Raw genomic sequence first — 24,436 nt, 5'->3', positions numbered from 1 at the left:
TGGAGGGTTGCTCTAGAAGCACAGGGACACAAACAGATCAAGAAAGCAATCAAGTCTAGACCAAAAACAGGATGATGGAGGGCTCCAAGGAAGAATCCAAAAAATGGAACTTCTCTTTGCCTGATATTATTATCAACCCAAATAACCATCCTAAATTTTGGTTCACTTAGAAGAGTAACCTTCAAATTCTGTAACAGCTCCTAGACACCTGCGCAAAAGCCAAGGTAAGCCAGGGCAGAGAGAATTCGGAGAGGGTAACAGCAGAAAGAAGTGAAAGTTATGCCACTTGGCACAAACCAGAGCAGTCAGGATTTTGCCAGGGAACATTCTCAAAGGCTATGATATAATCTAGTTCATAATGCTTTTGTTTTTTAATCTGTGGGCTCACTCCAACATATCTCAGAAACCTCTCCAGCTTTCCTGCTCCTCTTAGCTTTCTCTGCGAACCCAGGCCCTGACTCCAACACGCCCTTTCCCAAAGAACCTTCCCCATGGTTTAGGCAAAAGGATCTTCTTTGCTTTGATTCTGCCAGCTGGATGCCTTCCCTGTGTTCCTCTGCACATTAACTCTCCATCTATTCTTAAATCTCAACGGAAAACAGATTCTACTCCTGCCAAAACCTCTTAATTTGTTTTGTTTTAAAAATCTTATATGAGCCATTCTTGTACACTGGTTATTCTATTTTCAACTTGCCAGAAAAAAGCATTATGCTCTTAAATAATTTTAGAACAGTTCAAATTAGAAAACTTGCATAGAACCTCATAATCTCTAAGTATATTCTATGTATTAGAAATCTTTTGAAAGCAACATTCTGTATTCTGTGAAGTGTCAGAGTAATTCATAATTCTTCACAGCACATTTTGTAGGAAGAGTCCTCGGTCTGCTCTAGTACTATTCACATGATATCATTAATAAATGCTAAATAAATGAAGTTCAAGGCAAAAATTTAACAAAGATTGAGAAAAAAAGATGACACAGAGAGAATTCAAACAATACTGTCCCAAAAAAATATTATTTGATTCTATCTCCTGTTTTACCCACTCTAACTCAATTATCTTGGAAGGGAACATTTTAGCAAATATATTACACTATACATTACATATATATTTTCTAATTATATAACTATAATTATATAACTGTAACATGTTAGATACCATCAACCTAAAGAATATATACTCCAATTATTTTTACTTCGAGAGGTAAGCTAATTTTCTCCTAATTTATTTTCAGTCTACCAAAAATTATTGAAATTATGTCAAGGGATTTAAAAATCTGTATTTTAAGGGAGAAAATCAGAATTGAATGGCAAGTAAGATTATAAAATGATCCTACAGAAGTTTTAAAATTCTGTATTCATAGTAGCGAATTCAGGGAAGGGAAGGTTCACAGTTTTCTTCCAAATAACTAACTTACACAGGAACCCACATCATTTACACGCTCCTAATTTACATTTTCTCACAATTTACCCTATTTTTCAGTTCCATTAAACTTCCTTTCTTAATGTTTTAATTTCTAATATTTGTTCTTGGGTCTCAGAAAACTCCACCCTGGTATCATTCCTCAGTGTTGGTACTCTCCATTTGCTTCTCCCCCACTGTCTTCTCCCTCCTGCTCTACACCCCAGGAGGGCTACCCTAGCTGGCCCATTGCTAAATGGCCTCAGCCCTGGGACACATTACTTGCGGGAGATGGAAGGGAGGGAGCAGAGAAAAATGGGGCCATTCCTTCCTGTTCCCTCCCTGCCTCAGTGCTCCGTCTCTGGCAGAGCTGCATCCCTCCAGGACCATCAATCAGGCCTCACGCCACAGCTCCAGCCCACTCCAGGCTCCCCCTTCACCCCTCTATCCCTTGTCTGCTGTCTTAGGCCTGCCCTGCCCATGACTTAGTCATCATGATTCAGTCTTTATTTGAAACATCTGCCTGTGAACGGTTTCCTGCCAGGACTCTGATGCACACCCTACCCTTAAAATGCACACACTTAAGCAAGACAAAGGCTTGAAACTCTGAACATGAACAAGTTTCTTTAATGAACAGTTGTAAGATTTGTTATGTTAGCTGTATCTTTGGGAATTAGCAAATTAGGATGACAGCACTATCTCTAATGGATTTTTGGTAAGGATCCAATGACACTATATTATAGACTGTGCAGATGGTAAGTTTAAAGATGATGTTCAAAGGTAGTGGTAACCTACCACCTATCTCCACTGGTACAAAACAGAGCAGAAGAGCACTGGAACTGAACTCAAAAGATCTGGGCAAAAATATTGGTTCTACTACTTATTAGCTTTGTGGCCCTGGGTAAGCCATATCAACTCAACAACCTGCCATTTCCTTATCTATTAGGTGCAGGGCAGAGCACAGGGGAGTTCCCACTCACTGCCCAGCTCTCTGTAACTAATCACAAGGTCCACTCACTCATGCTGAAGACTGCAAACTTCATGTTTCACTGATATCTGTTCCCATCAAAACCTAGGCTCTATAAAAAGAAAGAAAGAAACACCACGCCCTATAAGACACCCCTCTCAAAGATCCCAACACTAATATGCACTCAAACTATTTTCTATCTATTTAATAAACTATACCAAACACATAAAGAATATACATTTGTAGCACCATTTCACATATAGTCAATATAGTGTACTCCAACTATAGTGTAATAAAATTAGAAATTAATGATGGAAGGATGGCTAAAAATAAGAAAAATCTCATACTAAGAATTCAACCTTCCCATCATGTTCACCCAGACTTCGGAATATTGCTGAAACAAGTCTGAAAAGCCCTTCGGAGTGTACGCTCTCACCAGTCCCTTCCTATTGCCAGTAATTCTGTTTTACTGGTTAGTTCACTCTCTGTTTCTACAACAGTTCTCTGGAACCCTCTCAGCCCTCTTCAAGCCATACTACACTTCCCCCCATCACTTTCAGCAGGTGTCTCCTACTTCTTAGAGAGAAAAACAGAAGGCATTGGGGTGGAACTCCTTCAACTTCCTATTATTATATGAAATTGCAATCTGTCCCATATCTGCACTCATTTTCTCCTCTCTCCCACCTGTGACAAAGATGATTCCTCTTCCTATGTAACTTTCCATCAATTTCTGGATCTCAGTCATCACCCCTACACCCTTCCCAGGAAAGATGTCCATCAAATTAAATGTTTCACTTCTCTTGTAATCCTTTTCATCAACAGCTTTATAAATGTGTTTCGGTGAATTTATTTTTAAAATCTTTAAGTGTAATGTCTTACAAGCAAGAGACAAACCCAAAAACTATAATGGAAAGGACAGAAACATTAAAGGCAGTGAAATTAAGCATTTCTGTTTGGAAAAAAAAATGCTAAGAACAGTGAAAAGGCAAGGAAAAAATCCTGCAATATTACAGACAAGAATTTGTTTCCTTAGTAAACAGGAGTTTTTATAAAACAATAAGAAAACAAACACAAGTGGCTTAAACATTTGAAAGAATACTTATTCTCCTTCACAATAAAAGGTGTGTTTTAAAATAACAACAAAATATTGCCATGACAAAAATCTAAAAGTCTGAGAGAATACAGTATTGTCAAAAATGTAAGGAGACAGGCAGGCTCACAAATTAGTAAGAATATGAATCATTGCAATTTTTTTTTTTTTCATAGCAGTGAATTTTAATGTCCTCCCCTTTGGGGAGGTCACACTGTATACTTTTGAAGATACCCCAAAAGTTGTCCAGTAATTCCACTTCTGGGTATTTATCCAAAGGAAATCAAAACACTAGCTCAGAAAGATACCTGCACCCCCATATTATTGTGACACCGTTTACAACAACCACGACAGGAAAACAACCAAAGTGTCTAACAATTGAAAATTGATAAAGAAAATATATATGCTAGGGTAACTGGGATATTATTCAGGTATAAAAAAGAAGGAAATCTTGCCGTTTGTAACAACATGGATGGATCTTTAGGGCATTATAGTAAGTGAAATAAATCTGGCAAAAAAAAAACATATACTGGGGTGCCTGGCTGGCTCAGTTGGAAGACCCCATGACTGTTGATCTTGGGATTGTGAGATCAAGCCCTGTGCTGGGTGTAGAGATTATTTAAAATAAAATTTAAAAAAAAAGACATAAAACAAATAATATCACTTACCTCTGGAATCTAAAACAAAAACCAAAAACTAAAACTCCTAGAACTCTCTAGTCAGAGAGCCTCCTCAAGTTTAGGAGCTTACTGTAGTAACCTAAATCAAAGAAGGGAGGATAAGAAAAGCAGGTGTCAAAAGAATGTCATTAAAATTTTTTAAAACAATATGGCTAAACTAACAACTGTCTAATAAAGAAATGTGCTGTGGGGCACCTGAGTGGCACAGTGGGTTAGGCATCCAACTCCTGGTTTTGGCTCAGGTCATGGTCTCAGGGTCATAAGATCAGGCTTTGCACTCAGTGCAGAGTCTTCTTGGGATTCTCCCTCTCTCTCCCCACCATGCTTGGTCTCTCTCTCAAATAAATAAATGAATAAATCTTAAGGAAATAAAAGAACTGTGCTGATATCATCAATGTTTGGGGTCCTGGCTATTATGCATTTGGTGATACACTCCAAACTACTAAGTTTAGTAAAATTTATGTTTTGAAGTTTACATAGGCAGTATATAAAAGCCAGTTTCCACCCAAAGAATCTTTTGAACATAGGATTTATATTTTAAAAAGTAAATATCCAATCAATCTATCAAAGTTTTATGAGACATAATCAAATGCAAAGTGTGAGTCTAAACACACACACACAGTCAAAGGAATATCTAGGGAACAACTAATGAAATTTAAATGTGGGCTTCATACTTAGGGTTGCAAGATAAAATACAAGACGCCCAGTTAAATGTGAATTTCAGATTAACATCAAATAATTTTTAGTATATGTATGTCCCAAATATTGCAAGAGACATACACATACTAAATAAGTATTATTTATCTGAAATTCAAACTTATTTTGATATCCTGTATTTTTCTTTGCTAAATCAGGCAACTTATTTTAGATAATATTATTATAACAATGTTAAATTTCTTGGGTGTGATAATGGTAATACAGTTATGCAAGAGGATGTCCTAGTTAGGAAATACATAATGATGTCTTTAAGGGTTAAGTGTTATTATGTTGCAACTTTCAGGTAATTAAAGAATATATATATATATAGAGAGAGAGAGAGAGAGAAAATGGGGCAAAATGTTAATCATTCATGAATTTAAGTGTATTGTTGCAATTTTTCAAAATAAAATGGGGAAGGGAATTCGACGAGTCCAATATGGCGGAGGAATAGGAGAACATATGTTCCTCTGGTCCCAGGAATCCAGCTAGGTAGCTATCAAATCATTCTGAATGCCTGTGAACTCAACCAGAGATTGAAAAGCAACCACTTTCTGTAAGGTAGGAGATGTAGAGAAGTGAATCTGAGGTGGTAAATGGATAGATAACCCCGGGGGGGAGGGAGCCTCCATCAGCCAGCAATGCAAAGTGATATAGTTGCTGAGCGCAAAATAAGAACTTTAAAAGTCTGCTCCTGTGAGGGACAGCCCTGCCTGAAAGACGCTCAGGTGGCAAAGCAAGGCAGACTCCTAGGTGGGACAGCATGGTCTCATAATCCCCGGGGACACAGGAAGACTGGGGATGCCTGAGTGTAGCACAGCCCCAGGCATGGAGTGGGAAAGACAGCTGCAATCAGTGAGCCCAGAAGTGAGCTCTGTTTATGCCATAAATTGCCAACCAGCATGTTAGCACCACCACTTTCCAAGCAGGGGCCCAGCAAGCAACAGAATTACCAAAAGACCTTCCCTACTTTCCCCAGGGACAAACGGTGCAGGTGCATGCCACAGGAGTTTGCAGGGTTTGGAGACTCTGAACAGGATCACATGCCTGAGATAGAAACCCTTGATCACAGGCTGGGTGAGCATGGAGTGCAGAGACCAGGAAGACGGGAGTGATGGACTGCTTTTCCCTAAGGATGTACTGAGGAGTAGGGCCCCAGACTTTCAGCTCTACGGCTGGAGATTGGGAAGCTGCCATTTTCATTCTCATCCCCTAAAGAGTCTCAGAAAGCCTTCAGGGAACAAACACCACATAGAGCAATCCCAAGTACCTTACTTAGCCTGGCCCCTCTGACAAGGGCAGTGCAATTCCACCGAGACAAAGACACCTGAGAATCAGCACAACAGGCCCCTCCCTGAGATCAGCAAGAACATCTGGACAAGACCAAGTTTACTGATCCCACAGGACTGCAAAACTCCAACGTTAGGGCAAAAAAGTATATAGAATACATGAATTTTTCCCCATGATTCTTTAGTCCTTCAATTTTAATTTTTTTCTCTTTCCTTTTTCAACCAATTTATCAACTCTTTTTAAAAATTCTTTTTTAATTTTCTTTTTTACACTTACATCTTATCCTTTCATTGTATTTAATTTTATCTTTGTATATAGAAGTTTTTCTTTCTTTACAATTTTGGGATGCAGTTTCTTCTGACAGACAAAATACACCCAGAATCTAGTGTATTACTCTGTTCTCTTCACCTGTTTGATCATATTCTTTTTCTCTTCCTTTTTTTTTTTGTTAGAGTCTTTTTAAATTTCCATCTTTATACTTTCTATCCTTTCGAAGTAATTAATTTTGTTTTTGTGTGTGTATATATATATATATATATTTTTTCTTTCTTTACAATTTTGGGATGTAGTTTCTTCTAACACACCAAAATATTCTCAGGATATGGTGTATTGCTCTGTTCTGTTCCCCTGTTTATCCTCCTTTTTTTTTCTTTTAATTTTCATTTTTACAGTTACATTCTATTCTTTCAATGTATTTAATTTTATTTTTCTACATACATAATTTTTTCTTTCTTTATGATTTTGGGATCTAGTTTTCTAACAAACAGACCAAAATATACACTGGATCAACTGTATTGCTCTGTTCTATTCACCTGTGTGATTATATTATCTCTCTTTTTTTTTTTTTAATTTTTTTTTCCAGTTTCAGGTCTCTTCTGATTTCGTGTATATTTCTTTGAGGTCATTGTTGCCATTTTAGTATTTTGTTCTCTTGTTCATCCATTCTTCTCTGGACAGAATGAAAAGTTAGAAAAACTCACCTCAAAAAAAGAGAACAAGAGACAATACTGACTGCCAGGGACCTAATCAGTATGGATATAAGTAAGATGTCAGAACTAGAGATCAGAATAATGATTACAAAGATACAATATGGGCCTGAAAAGAAGATACTAGAGAATCCCTTTCTGGAGAAATAAAAGAACTAAAATCTAACCAAGTCAAAATCAAAAAGGCTGTTAATGAGATGCAATAAAAAATGGAGGCTCTTATTGCTAGGATAAATGAGGCAGAAGGGAGAATTAGTGATAAAGAAGAGCAAATGACGAGGGTTCCTGGGTGGCTCAGTGGGTTAAAACCTCTGACTTCGGCTCAGGTCATGATCCCAGGGTCCTGGGATCGAGCCCCACGTCGGGCTCTCTGCTCAGCGGGGAGCCTGCTTCCATTTCTCTCTCTCTGCCTGCCTCTCTGCCTACTTGTGATCTCTGTCTGTCAAATAAAAAAATAAATAAAATCTTTTTAAAAAAAATAAGAGCAAATGACGGAGAATAAAGAAGCTGAGAAAAAGAGAGATAAACAACTACTGGGTCATGAGAGGAGAAATCAAGAGATAAATGATACCATAAAATGAAACAATATTAGGATAATTGGGATTCCACAAGAAGAGGAAGGGGGGGATGAAGGTATATTAGAGCAAATTACAGCAGAGAACTTCCCTAATCAGGGGAAGAAAATGGGCTTTCAGGTCCAGGAAGCACAGAGAACCCCCTTCAAAATCAATAAAAATAGGCTAAAACCTCAACATAGAATAGTGAAACTTGCAAATTTCAGAGACAAAGAGAAAATCCTAAACACAACTCAGGAACAAGAGGTCCATAACCTCAAGGGCAGAAACATCAAACTGTCAGCAGACCTATCCACAGAGACCTGGCAGGCCAGGAAGGATTGGCATGATAATATTCAGAGTGCTAAATGAGAAAAATATGTAGCCAAGAATACTCTATCCAGCAAAGATGTCATTCAAAATAAAAGGAGAAATAAAAAGCTTCCAGGACAAACAAACTAAAAGAATGTGATCCCTGAACCAGTTCTGAAGAAATATTAAAGTAGATCCTTTAAGTGAAGAGAGAGCCCAAAAGTAACAGACCGGAAAGGAACAGAGACAATACATAGAAATAGTGACTTTACAGGTAATACAACAGCACTAAATTCATATCTTTCAATAGTTACTCTGAATGTAAATGAGCTAAATGCCCCCAATCAAAAGACACAGGTATCAGATTGGATAAAAAAGCAAGACCCATCAATCTGCTGTCTGCAAAAGACTCATTTTAATCCACTGAGCCACCCAGGTGCCCCGCAAAAGACTCATTTTAGATGCAAAGACACTTCCAGACTGAAAGTCAGGGGGTGGAAAAGTCATTTATCATGCTAATGGACAGGAAAAGAAAGCTAGGGTAGCAATCTTTGTATCAGACAAATTAGATTTCAAACCAAAGACTGCAATAAAAGATGAGGAAGGATACTGTATCATAATTAAAGGGTCTATCCAAAAAGATCTAACAATTTGTATTTATGCCCCTAACATGGGAGCAGCCAATTATATAAACCAATTAATAACAAAATTAAAGAAATACATCAATAATAATGCAATAGTTGTAGGGGGCATTAACACCCCACTCACAGCAAGGAACAGACTATCTACATAGAAGATCAACAAGGAAACGAGGGCTTTAAATGACTCAGTGGATCACATGGACTTAACAGATATATTCAGAGCATTTCACCTAAAGCAGCAGAATACATATGCTTTTTGAGTGCATATGGAACATTCTCCAGAATAGATCACATACTGGGTCACAAATCAGAGCTCAACCAATATGAAAAGAATGAGATCATACCATTCATATTTTCTGACCACAATGCTATGAAACTTGAAGTCAACCACAAGAAAAAATTTTTGAAGTACCACAAATACATGGAGGTTAAAGAACACCCTACTAAAGAATGAATGGGTCAACCAGGAAATTAAGGAAAAATTTTAAAAACTCATGGAAACAAATGAAAATAAAAACACAACTGTTCAAAACCTTTGGGATGCGGCAAAGGCAGTCCTAAGAGGGAAATACATAACAAGACAAGCCTTTCTCAAGAAACAAGAAAGGTCTCAAATACACACCCTAACCTTACACCTAAAGGATCTGAAGAAAGAACACCAAATAAAGCCTAAACCAAGCAGAGAGAATACAGATTAGGGCAGAAATAATAGAAATAGAAACCAAAAGAACAGAGCACATCAACAAGACCAGGAGCCAGTTCTTTTAAAGAATTAGTAAGATTGATAAACCCCTGGTCAGAATTATCAAAAAGAAAAGGACTCAAATAAATGAAGGACCCAAATAAATAAAATCATGTCACAACCAACACTGAAGAAATACAAACAACTATAAGAACATATTATGAGCAACTATATGCCAACAAATTAGGCAATCTGGAAGAAATGGATACATGCCTAGAGACATATAAACTATAAAAACTGAAACAAGAAGAAATAGAAAACCTGAACAGACCAAAAATCAGCAAGAAAATTGAAGCGGTAATCAAAAATCTCCCAACAAACAGGAATCCAGGGCTGAATGACTTCCCAGGGGAATTCTACCAAACATTTAAAGAAGAATTAATATCTGTTCTTCTGAAGCTATTTCAAACAACAGAAATGGAAGGAGAACTTCCAAACTCATTCTATGAGGCCAGCACTACCTTGATCCCAAAGCCAGACAAAAACCCCTACCAAAAAGGAGAATTACAGGCCAATAACCCTGATGAACATGGATGCCAAAATTCTGACCAAGATTCTAGCCAACAGGGTTCACCATGACCAAATGGGATTTATTCCCGGGCTGTAAGTGTGGTTCAACATCTGTAAATCAATCAATGTGATACAATACATTAATAAAAGAAAGGACAAGAAACATATGATCCTCTCAATACATGCAGAAAAAGCATTTAACAAAGTACAGCATCCTTTTTTTATTAAAACTCTTCACAGTGTAGGGATAGAGGAAACATACCTCAATATCATAAGAACCATAATATGAAAAACCTACAGCAAATATCATTCTCAATGGGGAAAAACTGAGAGCTTTTCCCCCAAGATCAGGAACATGGCAGGGATGACCATTCTCACCACTGTTACTCAACACAGTATTAGAAGCCTTAGCCTTAAACAACAAAAAGAAATAAAAAGGCATCCTAATCAGCAAAGAAGTCAAATTCTCACTCTTCACGATGACATGATACCCCATGTTGAAAACCCAAAAGACTCCACCCCGAAATGGCTAGAAATCATAGGATTCAGCAGAATATAAAAACAATGCACAGAAATCAGTTGCATTTCTATACACTAACAATGAGACAGAAGAAAAAGAAATTAAGGAATCAATCCAATGGAGCATTGCATCAAAAACTGTAAGATAGCTAGCAATAAACCTAAGCAAAGAGGCAAAGGATCTGTACTCAGAAAACTACAGAACACTCATGAAAGAAACTGAAGAAGACACAAAGATTGGAAAAACATTCCATGCTCATGGATTAGAAGAACAAATACTGTTAAAATGTCTATGCTACCTAGAGCAAACTACACATTCAATGCAATCCCCATCAAAATCCAATGCAATCACCATCAACTTTTTTCACAGGGCTGGAACAAATAATCCTAAAATTTGTATGGAACCAGGAAAAAACCCAAATAGCCAAAGGAATGTTGAAAGAAAGAAAAAAAAAAAAAAAAAAACAAAGCTGGTGGCATCACAGTTCCGGACTTCAAGCTCTATTACAAAGCTGTAATCAAGACAGTACAGTATTGGCACAAAAACAGACACACAGAAGAATAGAGAACCCAGAAATGGACCCTCAATTCTATGGTCAACTAATCTTTTGACAAAGCCAGAAAGAATGTCCAATGGAAAAAAGACAGTCTCTTCAACAAATAGTGTTGGGAGAATTGGACAGCCACATGCAGAAGAATGAAACTGGACCATTTCCTTACACAATACACAAAAATAGACTCAAAATGGATGAAAGACCTAAATGTGAGACAGGAATCCATCACAGTCCTAGAGGAGAATTCAAGCAGCAAACTCTGTGACCTCAGCCACAGCAACTTCTTGCTAGACACGTCTCCAAAGGCAAGGGAAACAAAGGCAAAAATGACCTACTGGGACCTTATCAAGATAAGAAGCTTTTGCACACCAAAGGGAAACAGTAGACAAAACCAAAAGACAATGACAGAATGGCAGAAGATTATTTGCAAATGTCTTATAAAGGGCTAGTATCCAAGATTTATAAAGAACTTATCAAACTCAACACCCAAAAAAACAAATAATCCAGTCAAGAAATGGGCAGAAGACATGAACAGACATTTCTCCAGGAAAGAAATACAAATGGCCAACAGACACATGAAAAAAAATGTTCAACGTCACTTGGCATCAGGAAGATATAAATCAAAACCACAATGAGATACCACCTCACACCAGTCAGAATGGCTTAAATTAACCACTCAGGAAATGACAGACGTTGGCAAGGATGCAGAGAAAAGGAAACCCTCCTACACTGTTGGTGGGAATGCAAGCTGGTGCACACACTCTGGAAAACAGTATGGAGGTTCCTCAAAAAGCTGAAAACAGAGCTACCCTATGACCCAGCAATTGCTCTACTAGGATTTACCCCAAAGATACAAATGTAGTGATCCAAAGGGGCATGTATACCCCAATGTTTATAGCAGCAATGTCCATAATAGCTAAAATATTGAAAGAGCCCAGATGTCCATCAACAGAGGAAATAGACAAAGACTATGCGTTATATATATATTTATATACACACACAGACACATACACAGTAATGAGTAATGGAATATTACTCAGTCATCTAAAGAAATGAAATCTTGCCATTTGCAGTGATGTGGACAGAACTAGATGGAACTAAAGGGTGTTATATTAGCAAAATAAGTCAGAGAAAGACAATTAGATTATTTCACTCATATGTGGGATTTAAGAAACAAGACAGAGGATCATAGGGGAAGAGAGAAAAAATAAAGCAAGACAAAATCAGAGAGGGAGATAAACCATAAGAGAACTCTTAATCATGGGAAACAAACTGAGGGTTGCTGGAAGGGAGGGGGGATTACTGAGCGATGAACATTAAGGAGGGCATGTGATGTAATAAGCACTGGGTATTATTTAAGACTGACGAATCAGGGCGCCTGGGTGGCTCAGTGGGTTAAGCCGCTGCCTTCGGCTCGGGTCATGATCTCAGGGTCCTGGGATCGAGTCCCGCATCAGGCTCTCTGCTCAGCAGGGAGCCTGCTTCCCTCTCTCTCTCTCTCTGCCTGCCTCTCCATCTACTTGTGATCTCTCTCTGTCAAATAAATAAATAAAATCTTTAAAAAAAAAAAAAAAAGACTGACGAATCACTGACCTCTACCTCTGAAATTAATAATACATTTTATGTTAATTAATGAATTTAGATAATAAAGTATATATTTAAAATTTTTTTAAGTTGGGGGAAAATGTGGTGATTAACTACTAAATTGCTTTTACTTTTTTGGTGAATTGTTTTCACTTTTGAATCAAGTCTAAAATTATTCTAAAAGTATCTGCATATTTACATTTCAGATGAGTGCTTTTGAAACTGTTGCCAAAAGTATTCCTTTAACCGCTGCAAAGTAAATATTTGTCATCCTCATTCAGAATATTGTGATTTAATCATTTTAACTTATGTTTTATTCCTTATATTAACATTTCAGTATTAAAAAGTAATCCAAGGTGACTCCCATCAAACTCATAATTTAAACAGCATGTCCTCCACCTTTCTGGGTTACTATCCACCTGCTACTCCAGCATAATTTCCATTAGGACAATTAGATAATAAGGGTGATGCTTTAAAATAAAAAGAGTTGTTTTCAATTTGTTTAAAATGCAGGAATACCACTTTTCCTGTTTCCCCCCACTCCCCTCATCATTCCATTATTATCTCCAAAAATGATAGAATCAGAGACAATGATTCCAGCTGGAATGCTGAGCATAATTACATCTTTTAAAAACTAGCATTATATCATTCTCAACATAGACCACTTTCTGATAAAAGTAGATCACTTCAGGGTTCTAAGAAGATCTTTAAAAACTAAAAGACTGAACTATATGTTAGTTCTCTTTAAATAAAAATTCTCTTTAAATAAAAATCTTCTTTTAAATAAATGCCTTCAGCTGAATTGCGAAAGAACCTTCGTAACCTAAAGTACACCAAACTGTTCAGTTTACTAGTATAATTAAGCCTATTTAAGTATCTAAATAACTAGCATGTGTGTATAGTGGGTGAGCTTAAACTTGAACAACTAGCGTACGAAATGGCTCAATTTCTGATTGTAACAGAGTCTGAAGATGCAAATGACTTTTTAATGCCTCACGCATTCAAGCAACAAGCATTTGTAAGTGTCTATTGTGCCACTAGGAGACAAATGACAGGAGGCAGTTTCTTTAGCCAATCTTCCATGTTTGGCTCACTCCTACTGATATTCTGATTCTGGACTGGCTTGGACAAAGTTATACTAGGTGGGATCTATTCCAGTCCACTAACTAGTTCAGATGGATGTCCAAGACATAAGCATAATTCTCAAACCAATCTGGAATTCATCAAAAAAAAAAAAAAAAAAAAAGTGAAAATATCCTTCATTCTGAACCTGGTTGAGGTTCTGAATTTGAGGAATTAAAGTGACCTTCCAGGCTTCTCCTGGATTATCAAAGAACTGATGCTACAGAGGGAATGAGAATCCAGACACATCCACAGAGAGGCAAATGGATATAGACACCCATAGAGACACCAACACTCTGAGACAGACACATAGACAGGCAGACAGCAGAGAGACTGACAGCCTCCAGAGTCAGCAGACGTTGTTTTGTGAATCTTCAGGGATGGTTTTGTTATTCATTTTTCATGTATTCTGCAAACATGGATTGAGGACTGAGCACCTACTTTGTACCCAGCAGTAAGCTGGGCTCTGCAGACCTAAGATATCCAGAAAACAAAGTATTTCCTAAAGGAGTATGTGATTACAAGGTGGGCAATAGGAGAAGAATGAGATAAAAGGATGGAGTGAGGGGTAGCCTTGGCAGACCCAGAGGCAAGAGAAGGTTGGGGTCTTGCCGAGGATCTTCAAGCAGTTTGTCACAGCTGGTGGTTTCATTAACAAGCAGAGAACTAAGACTGATGAAGCTGGCAAGAGGCAGAGACCAGGTTCTCAAGGACCTTGTAGAACACACTGAGTTTGTACTTCCTCTTGAAGGTACTGAGTTTGTACTTCCTCTTGAAGGTACTTTTTTTTTTTTAAGATTTTATTTTATTTATTTGACAGACAGAGATCACAAGTAGACAGAGAGGCAGGCAGAGAGAGAGGAAGGGAAGCAGGCTCCCTGCTTCACAGAGAGCCCAATTTGGGGCTCGATCCCAGGATCCTGGGATCATGACCTGAGCCGAAGGCAGAGGCTTTAACCCGCTGAGCCACCCAGGCGCCCCCCTCTTGAAGGTACTTAAACAGAAGAAGGGAACAGTCAGATTATGTGTTAGAATTATGGGTCTTGATACATTAGTGAATACATTGAATGGGAGAAAACTACAGGCAAGGACACTGCCACTCACATCTGCTCCACAGACAAGGCATTCTAGTTGCCATGTAAAAATGTGGTCCAGGAAGAAATACTTGTGGGGCCATTTATGTCATTCACCAAGGCAAAGGCAACTGAAGGCAGCTCTGTGGTGGTCTCTGTTGCCATGAAGGAGGTATAGACTGCCTTGGAGCTGTGCTTTAGACTTCTCTTAGAGAAACTGACCTGGCATGGCAGTGTGGCTTGAAACATGGGTTCAGATCCCAGTACGTCCAACATTTCCATGAGAGATGAGGGCACGGGTTGCAATTGCTCAGTTTTTCTTCTACCACCTCTTGTTTCAGAATAAAGGCTTTCACTCAGTAAAAAAAAAATGTATAAAGCAAAATCCATTTACTATTCAACTTAAGAAATTAAATGAAGGCAAATATCTAATTCTTGAAAGGCTTAATATGGTTAAAAGGGAATAACTTCTTAGAGTTATCCTTCAAAGATGATGCCTTCATAGAGAATCTTCTGGAACAGCAAATGTGAAAGCAACCAGTGAAGAGCTTCAGAGGGACAACTCAAAACTTCAGGCTGAAATAGATTTTGTGAGAAAACAACTGAAATTAAAAGGAAAATCTAAACAATTCAGAATCAGATTAACTGGTGACTTTACAGGAACAATGAAATTACTAGAACACAAATCAAAATACCACATCACATGGCTTTTCCAGTTAGAGTGTGCCCTTCACCCAAGAGTTGGCCTTCATCTGCAAAGAGATCTCTCCCACTACTTAGATTCTCACCCTTGCTACCATGCTTTCCTCCCCACGGCTTCCTCCAGACCAAAGGCCTTATTGCCAGTGCATCTAAGTGAACATTCTTAAAATTGAGACCTCAGTTTTCTTTCTCCACGAATACTTTTTTTTTCTCTTAAAGATTTTATTTATTTGTGGGATGCCTGGGTGGCTCAGTTGGTTGGACGACTGCCTTCGGCTCAGGTCATGATCCCGGGGTCCCGGGATCGAGTCCCACATCAGGCTCCCAGCTCCATGGGGAGTCTGCTTCTCCCTCTGACCTTCTCCTCGCTCATGCTCTCTCTCACTGTCTCTCTCTCAAATAAATAAATAAAATCTTTAAAAAAAAAAGATTTTATTTATTTGCTTGACAGAGAGAGATCACAAGTAGGCAGAGAGGCAGGCAGAGAGAGAGAGAGGAGGAAGCAGGCTCCCTGCCAAGCAGAGAGCCCGATGCGGGACTTGATCCCAGGACCCTGAGATCATGACCCGAGCCGAAGGCTTAACCCACTGAGCTACCCAGGCGCCGTCCATGAATACTTTCTGCCAAAGGATTTTCCTAGCCTACCATCTATCCATCCTGATTTTCCTTTTCTATGTACTGAACTTTCCCCCACAATCCCCACATCCTGAAAATGATAGGATTGCCTTTAGGTTTCATTCAGTCTTCACAAAAATCTACTGAAAATTCTGAATCTGAGAAATCTGGGACTTCTTTTTGTCTCTCTTCAAATTTAATTTTGAATTCTCAACCTTAGTTTCAAAAATTGCTATTATTTAATAGCACAAAGGGAAGCTTTACAGAATGGTTCTCAGAGGTCTTTTATAAAGTATTTATTAATCACAGCTTAATAATAATAATAACTTATTAAGCATTATTTACATTTTATTCTCTGTAGATAGTAAATATTGCATTTAATAGTAAAACTTAATAATGATTACAAGAATACTACTAAATTTATTTAATACTGAAACAGTCACATGACCAATTCGGGAAGTGGAAACATTTGATATGGTAAAGCCAGTATCATATGCCTACAGCAGTATCTTCATTTATTTTAGTAACACAAATGTGAAAGCAATTTGAATATATTTTTAACTGGCATATTTTTGAACATGTTGAACAAAGTATTTTAAATATAGTAACATTGATCCTTCTCAGGAGTACACAGTTAATACACATAAACTTAAATATATGAATTTGTACCGTATATTTTCATGGGTTTTATGCTGTTGATTTTATTTTTAAGTTTTTTTAAGGTTTTATTTATTTATTTGCCAGAGAGAGAGAGCACACAAGCAGGGGAAGTGGCAAGCAGAGGGAGAAGTGGGCTTTCTATTGCTAAAATTCCCATATGCTGTTGATTTTAATGTACATATCCACGTTTGGAATCTGTTCCTTCAAGAGTAAATCAACAGTACTTTGGGGCACCTGAGTGATTCAGTCAGTTAAGTATCTGCCTTCGGCTCAGGTCATGATCCCAGGGTCCTGGGATCAAGTCCCGCATCAGGCTCCCTGCCCCGAGGGAAGCCTGCTTCTCCCTCTCCCTCTGCCTGCCGCCCCCTCTGCTTGTGCTCTCTTTCAAATAAATAAATAAAATATTTTTTTAAAATAGTACTTTGATTCATAAAATTTCCTTATAATTGAGTCAGAATTATAAGCCACAAGTGAAGTGATAATACAGAATAAATTTTAAATCCTTTTATTTAGTCAGCTCTCAAAGACTGTTCCCATATGTATTTCATACCCACATGAATTTTTATTTAATTCACTGAGTTGTAACTGTCTATGATCATTTCTTCTACTGAGCAAGGTATGACTGAAATCAGAAGCCATGACTCTTATTCACATCTGTATCCTAGGCTTCCAGCACAAAGCCCAGCACAACGTGAAGACCAACTCTCTTTTTGTTGAATTGAACTTATATAGAACAATCCAGCATCCTCCAAAAAGCAAAGGGATACATTTTCTAGCTAAGCATGATAGAGTTTTCTATAAAACTAAAAATTTGCTTTTCCCAGCTATGTAACAGAACTACTTTCCCCAGTGCCCACTGTGGAGATTTATTAATTCTCTTTTAAAAGACAAGAAAACATTTAGCTCATTATTTGTCCAGTACCTGAAAGGAGTACATTACTCAAAAAAGACAAAATATTACTGAATGTAAGTTCAGATTAAATCCAACATTAAATGAACACATATCCACACATACAGATTCAGAAACATCTGGCATTCATGAAAAAGATTTAAGGTCAAAAAAATTCAGCTTATGAAATTTCAGGAAAAAATTTCCATGGCTGAAAAGTCTAAGGTACTTTCTATGCCTTGCTGAGCTCTGTGCTAATAATTCCCCTTCCTCAATCTGTTTGTAAGAAACAAATGCTGAACAAGTCTAAAATTACATTATCAAGTTGTAATTTCCTCAAAATGACTTAAAACAATCTGTTGAAATAACTAACAATTACACTAAAAAATATTTTTATTATAGAATACAATAAACAGGCTAAATTGGATAGAATATTAAATAACTAGTTACCTACCACCCAACTTTATCAAATCTTTATATTTCGACATACTTCAAAATTTTAGTAAAACACTAGGTACAGCTGAAGCCTCCCTTTGTGTCCTCTTTCCTCAGCGTTAACAATCCTGATTTTGGGGGCACCTGGGTGGCTCAGTGGGTTAAAGCCTCTGCCTTCGGCTCAGGTCATGATCCCAGGGTCCTGGGATCGAGCCCCGCATCGGGCTCTCTGCTCATCAGGGAACCTGCTTCCTCCTCTCTCTCTGCCTGCCTCTCTGCCTACTTGTAATCTTATAAAATAAATAAATAAAAATTTTTTTTAATCCTGATTTTGAAATCATCTCATGCTATGCAACATTCCATTTCAGCAATACATTCTGATTTATGTACCCATTTTTGTGGCATCTGCTTGTTATGCCCCAAAAACAGATTCTTCATCCATTCTTCTACTCAGTTTTTTTCCTATTTTTGATAGTTCTTTATACATTCTAGAAAACAATACATAGTCATTTTTGATGCAAATATTTTCTCCCAGTCTGTGTTCTGCCTTTTCACTTTTCCTATGACGCTTTTTCTTGGCTAAAAGTTTTAAATTTTAGTATAACCAAATGTATCCATCTTTACCGTCAGAATTTAGGCTTTCATCACCATTTTTCTTCTTTTTTTTTTTTTTTTTCTTTTGAGATAGAGGAAAGACAGCAAGTGAGCGTGCAAGTGGGAGCTGGGGGAGGAGCAGAGGGAGAGGAACAAGCAGACGCTGCACTAAGCATGGGGCCCGACGCAGGGCTCCATCCCATGACCCTGAGCTCATGACCTGAGCCAAAACCAAGAGTCAGATGCTTAACTGCCTAAGCCCACCCAGATGTCCCTAGGCTTTCATATCTTATATAAGAAATTCTTCCTTTTCTCACTCAGGTTCATAAAGATATTCCTCTAGATTTTCTCCAAGAAATTTAAGTATAGGACATTAATTCTATGTAATTTAGTTTATGAGAAAAAAGTACTTAATTTTATTTTACTTTTCACATACTCAATCGTCTCATCCTTGTTTATTAACTACACCATCTTTTCCCCCACTCTGATTTTCAGGGCCACTTTGATGGTGTATCAAGTCCTTATGCAAGTTCCAAACTTTCTACGTTGTCTTGTCTGTCTATATAATGGAACACTGAGTGGTTCTGTTGACAAGAGGCAGGAATATATAAAAAGAATATATATATATATATATATATATATATGATGATAGATATAAAAGATATATAAAAAGTGGGGCACCTGGGTGGCTCAGTGGGTTAAAGCCTCTGCCTTCGGCTCAGGTCCGTGGTCTTGGGGTCCTGGGATCGAGCCCCGCATCAGGCTCTCTGCTCAATGGGGAGCCTGCTTCCCCCTCTCTCTCTGCCTGCCTCTCTGCCTACTTGTGATCTCTCTCTCTGTCAAATAAACAAATAAAATCTTTTTTTAAAAAAGGATATATAAAAAGTAATGGGAAATTAGATTGGAAAGCTAGACTAAGACTAAATACAGTTCAAACAGAACCCTGAATATAATTAATTGTTGCCAGCCAGCCTTCAAAATCTGGTCAGACAGCAGTCATCTAGAGCAGGAATCAGCAAATCATGGCCTGTGGACCAAACTCAGCCTGACACCTGTTTTTGTAAATAAATACTTGTTGGAGTACATTTACTTATGTACTTCTGTGACTGCTTTGACTACAGTGGTAACACTGAGGGCAGGACAAAGATCACATGGCCCCCTAAGCCTAGAAGGTTTCCTACATGGTCCTGGAAAGAAAATATTTACTAACCCCTATCTAGAGCTCTGACTATAATCTCAGCACGATGCCTCTTCACAGCCTATGTTATTTTGCTTTCATAACCAAAGTAGTCAGCTTTGGCTGATGAAGACAGAAAAAAAATTCCAATCCTAAACATTATGAAATAGGGCTACAGCCTTTCTTTTAAATTCATTTCAAAGGAGGGCACCTGGGTGGCTCAGTTGGTTAAGCAACTGGCTTCAGCTCTGGTCATGATCCCCGAGTCCTGGGATCGAGTCCCGCATCTGGCTCCCAGCTCCGCAAGGACTCTGCTTCTCCCTCTGACCTTCTCCCCTCCCATGTGATGATCTCATGAGAGATCACTCTCTCTCTCTCTCTCTCTCTCAAATCAATAAATAAAATCTTAAAAAAATAAATTCATTTCAAAGGACTTATTAAAGACATTCTCATCTATGTTGATGGCATAATTTAACCTTAGGAATTATGACAAAACTTAAAATGTAATTGAATACATTGGTTAATTATTCTAGAGAGAGAAACAGGCCTATTACACTCTGTTTCTCAAATTTCAGACTTTCAATGAGTCTGGGATGTATTAGTCCTCAAAAAAACAAGGTTTTTTCACTCCTGATCTCACTTCTTATAGACAATGCCATCCTCGGGTTAGGATATAATGCTTTTGCTTCAGTTGTCTGAAAAATCTGATAAAAGAAACATTTTTAAAAAAATATTCCTGGTCGGGGCGCCTGGGTGGCTCAGTGGGTTAAAGCCTCTGCCTTCGGCTCAGGTCATGATCTCAGGGTCCTAGGATTGAGCCCCCATCGGGCTCTCTGCTCAGTGGCGATCCTGTTTCCTCCCCTCTCTCTGCCTGCCTCTCTGCTTACTTGTGATCTCTGTCAAATAAATAAATAAAATCTTAAAAAAAAAAAAAAAATTCCTGGTCTTGGGGTGTGCCTGGGTGGCTCAGCTGGTGGGACATGTAATTCTTGATCTCAGGTCATGAGTTCAAGCCCCCACACTGGATGTAGACACTTAAATAAATTTTAAAATTTTCTAGTCTTTAATAAAACTGTAGCTATAGATATTGTCCATTTTATAGTCAACGTTGCTTATAATTTTCTAATGGATAAAGGGTTCAGGGAAGCTTTACCTCAATCATGCTGCTCGACCTACTTTACCTATAGGAAATGCCAGTTCTAAGAAGAGGAATGGAGAGAATCCGTGCTCAGGCCCTTAGATGGAAGAGAGAAGGAGAGAACTGAGCTTAGTCCTGGGTTAATAATTAAAGGCATTTAGACCAGGCCTCCCACATCTCCTAAAAAGCCACAAGTAACATTGCAGGTATCCTGTTCATAGCCCCCAGGTGCTAGAAGCCAGAACAGGGAAAGTAAGAAGACCTTAGATTAGCTGACTTTAAAGGCAACACTGGTCTTTTCCATGTGATGTACATACTGTTCTTGGGACGGTAAGCAGAGGTGTCCAAATAAAAAATTATAGGATGTAAAAGGAAGTTGAAAATAATTTCCTATTAGGGAAAAACTAAAAATTGTTTTGTAGAGAGCAGGAGGAGAAGGAAAGGAATATTATGCCTTCCACTCCTATTCCCAAGCCTCTTGGGCTATGATGTCGCCTCCCAAGAGATGGAAAAACCTGGCTGCCTGTATAGCCTGATTAATGGAAACAGAGACTTGCAGAGTAGCTCCACACTCTAATTCTCTCCCTCCCTGACTCTAGGAATGCTTGATTTGGCTGTGTAAAAGTAATTCTAATTATAGTGATTTACATGAACTACTTACCATTTATGCCTAATTATCTCACAGCACAATAACAATTATGCATACATTACATGTGTCAGATTAACCTGGTTGTAAGTTTTATTTGATAACAAAGGTAAAGTGTTCATAAATGCTCATTCCTTACAGTTTTTGCCTCTAAAGCATGGTCATCTGCTCATGACTCTTTCAAATTTTTATTAGAGGGAACACTGTTATACAGATAGGTAAAAGCAGCCTCATAGACTGGTACCAGTTTTATTCTCATCAATAATTCAGACATGTTGTAAAGGTGCATTTTATTTTAGTATTATACCTTAGCCTTACAGCAAGCTCCTTAGGAGTACAATGGCAAAAACAAAACAAAAAACAAACAAAAAAAAAAACGAACATTCACTATAATGAATGTTTAAATACCTGCATTAAAAACAAATGCACAGGGGCGCATGGGTGGCTCAGTGGGTTAAAGCCTCTTGCCTTTGGCTCAAGTCATGATCCCAGGGTCCTGGGATCGAGGCCCACATCGGGCTTTCTACTCCGAGGGGAGCCTGCTTCCCCTTCTCTCTCTGCCTGCCTCTCTGCTTACTTGTGATCTCTGTCAAATAAACAAATACAATCTTAAAAAAAAAAAATGCACAAGGGGCCCCTGGGTGGCTCAGTATGTTAAGCACCTGACTCTTGGTTTCTGCTCCAGGTTGAGACTGAGCCCTACACTGGGCTCCATACTTAATAGAGAGTCTGCTTAAGATTCTCTCTCCTTCATGCTCTGCCCTTTCCACTTGTGTGTGCGCTTGCTCTCTTTCTCTCTCTAATAAAATTTTTTTTAAGATTTTTATTTATTTATTTGTCAGAGAGAGACACAACAAAAGAGGGAACAGAAGCAGAAGGAGTGGGAGAGGGAGAAGCAGGCTTCCGGCTGAGCAGGAAACCCGATGCAGGGCTCGATCCCAGGACCCTGGGATCATGACCTGAGCTGAAGGCAGACGCTTAACGACTGAGCCACCCAGGCGCCCTATAAATATTTTTTTTTTAAATGCCCAAGGGCCCCTAAATGGCTCAGCCAGTAGGATGTGCAACTCTTGATCTCAGGGTCATGAGTTTTAAGCTCCATGGTGAGCATAAACCATATATTAAAAGAAACATACAAACACACAAATGCCCATATTGCTAAGTGAAATATGTCAGACAAATGAAGACAAATGCTGTATTTTCTCACTTATATGCAGAACTCTGAAAAAGCCAAATTTGTAGAATGGTGATTACTGCGGCTGGGGGTAATGACAAGATATTGGTCAAAGAACACAAACTGCCAACTATAGAATAAATAAGTTCTGGGGATCTAATGCGCAGCATGAGGACTAAAATTAACCATATTGTGGGGCACCTGGGTGGCTCAGTCAGTTAAGTGGCTGCCTTCAACAAAGGTCATGATCTCCGGGTTCTGGGATGAAATCTCACATCAGGGTTCCTGCTAAGTGGGGAGTCTGTTTCTCTCTATCCCTCTGCCCCTTCCCCCAATGCTCGTTCTAATAAATAAATAAAATCTTTTTAAAAATAAATAAATAAATAAAATTAACAATACTATATTATAAACAGTATGGAGGTTCCCCAAAAAGTTAAAAATAGAGGTACCTTATGACCCTTCAATTGCACTATTAGGTATTTATCCAAAGGTTACAAACACAGTAATTCAAAGAGGCACATGAACTCCAATGTTTATTGCCCCAATGTCCACAATAGCCAAACTATGGAAAGAGCCCAGATGTTCACCAACAGATGAATAGATAAAGAAGATGTGATATATATACACAATGGAATATTAGTCATCAAAAAGAATGAAATCTTGCCATTTGCAATGACATGGATGGAATTAGATGGTATTATGCTAAGTGAAACAAGTCAGTCAGAGAGAGACAATTATCATATGATTTCATTCATATGTGGAATTTAAGAAGTAAGACTGATGAATATAGGGGAAGGAAAGGAAAAATAAGACGGAAACGGAGCGGGAGACAAACCATAAGAGACTCTTAATCATAGGAAACAAAGTGAGGGTTGCTGGATGGGAGGAGGGTGAGAGTATGGGGTAACTGGGCGATGGGCATTAAGGAGGGCACTTGATGGAATGAGCACTGGGTGTTATATGCAACTGATGAATCATTAAATTCTACCTCTGAAACTAATACACTCTATGTTAATTAAATTGAATTTAAAAAAATTTTTGTAAATACTGTATCATATACTCAAGAGAAGTTAAAATAGTAGATCATAAATGTTTTCACCACAAAAAAAATGGCAATTATGTGAGAGGATAGAGATATTAACTAACCTTATTGTGGTAATCATTTTGCAATAAATGAGTATCAAATTATCATATTGTATCCCTAGATCTATAATTTCTCAATAATCTTAGAGAAAAAAATAAAATCATAAATCTTACTTTCCAAAATCAATAAATGTAAAAATAAAGTTCTCCTTTCACTAAAAAAAAGACCTAGTAGCCCAAAGTTTACTTCTCTGATACTTGGCATATCAGTGTTTACTTTTAGAAGAAATAGGTCTCACAATTACATGGTCAATTAATCTTTGACAAAGCTGGAAAGAATATCCAGTCTCTTTTAAAGACAGTCTCTTCAACAAATGGTTTTGTGAACACTGGACAGCTACATGCAAAAGAATGAAACTGGACCACTTTCTTATACCATAAACAAAAATAAATGCAAAATGGATGAAAGACCTAAATGTAAGACAGGAAACCATTAAAATCCTAGAGGGGAACACAGGTAGTAAACTCTTTGACATCAACCACAGCAACTTCTTAATAGATAGGTCTCCTAAGGTAAGGGAAAGGGAAGCAAAGATAAAATATTA

General features: G+C 38.0%; 1 protein-coding gene across 3 annotated transcripts in view; it reads right to left on the bottom strand.

The window, feature by feature from the left end:
• Nucleotides 1–24,436, bottom strand: part of AFG1L (AFG1 like ATPase) — a 231,639-nt gene that overhangs the window by 156,936 nt on the left and 50,267 nt on the right. The window lies entirely within an intron of this gene.

Source organism: Lutra lutra, chromosome 6, assembly GCF_902655055.1.
Source record: "Lutra lutra chromosome 6, mLutLut1.2, whole genome shotgun sequence".
Classification (NCBI taxonomy): domain Eukaryota; kingdom Metazoa; phylum Chordata; class Mammalia; order Carnivora; family Mustelidae; genus Lutra; species Lutra lutra.
The sequence above is the reverse complement of the archived record's forward strand: the minus strand, read 5'-3'. Positions and strand labels throughout refer to the sequence as shown.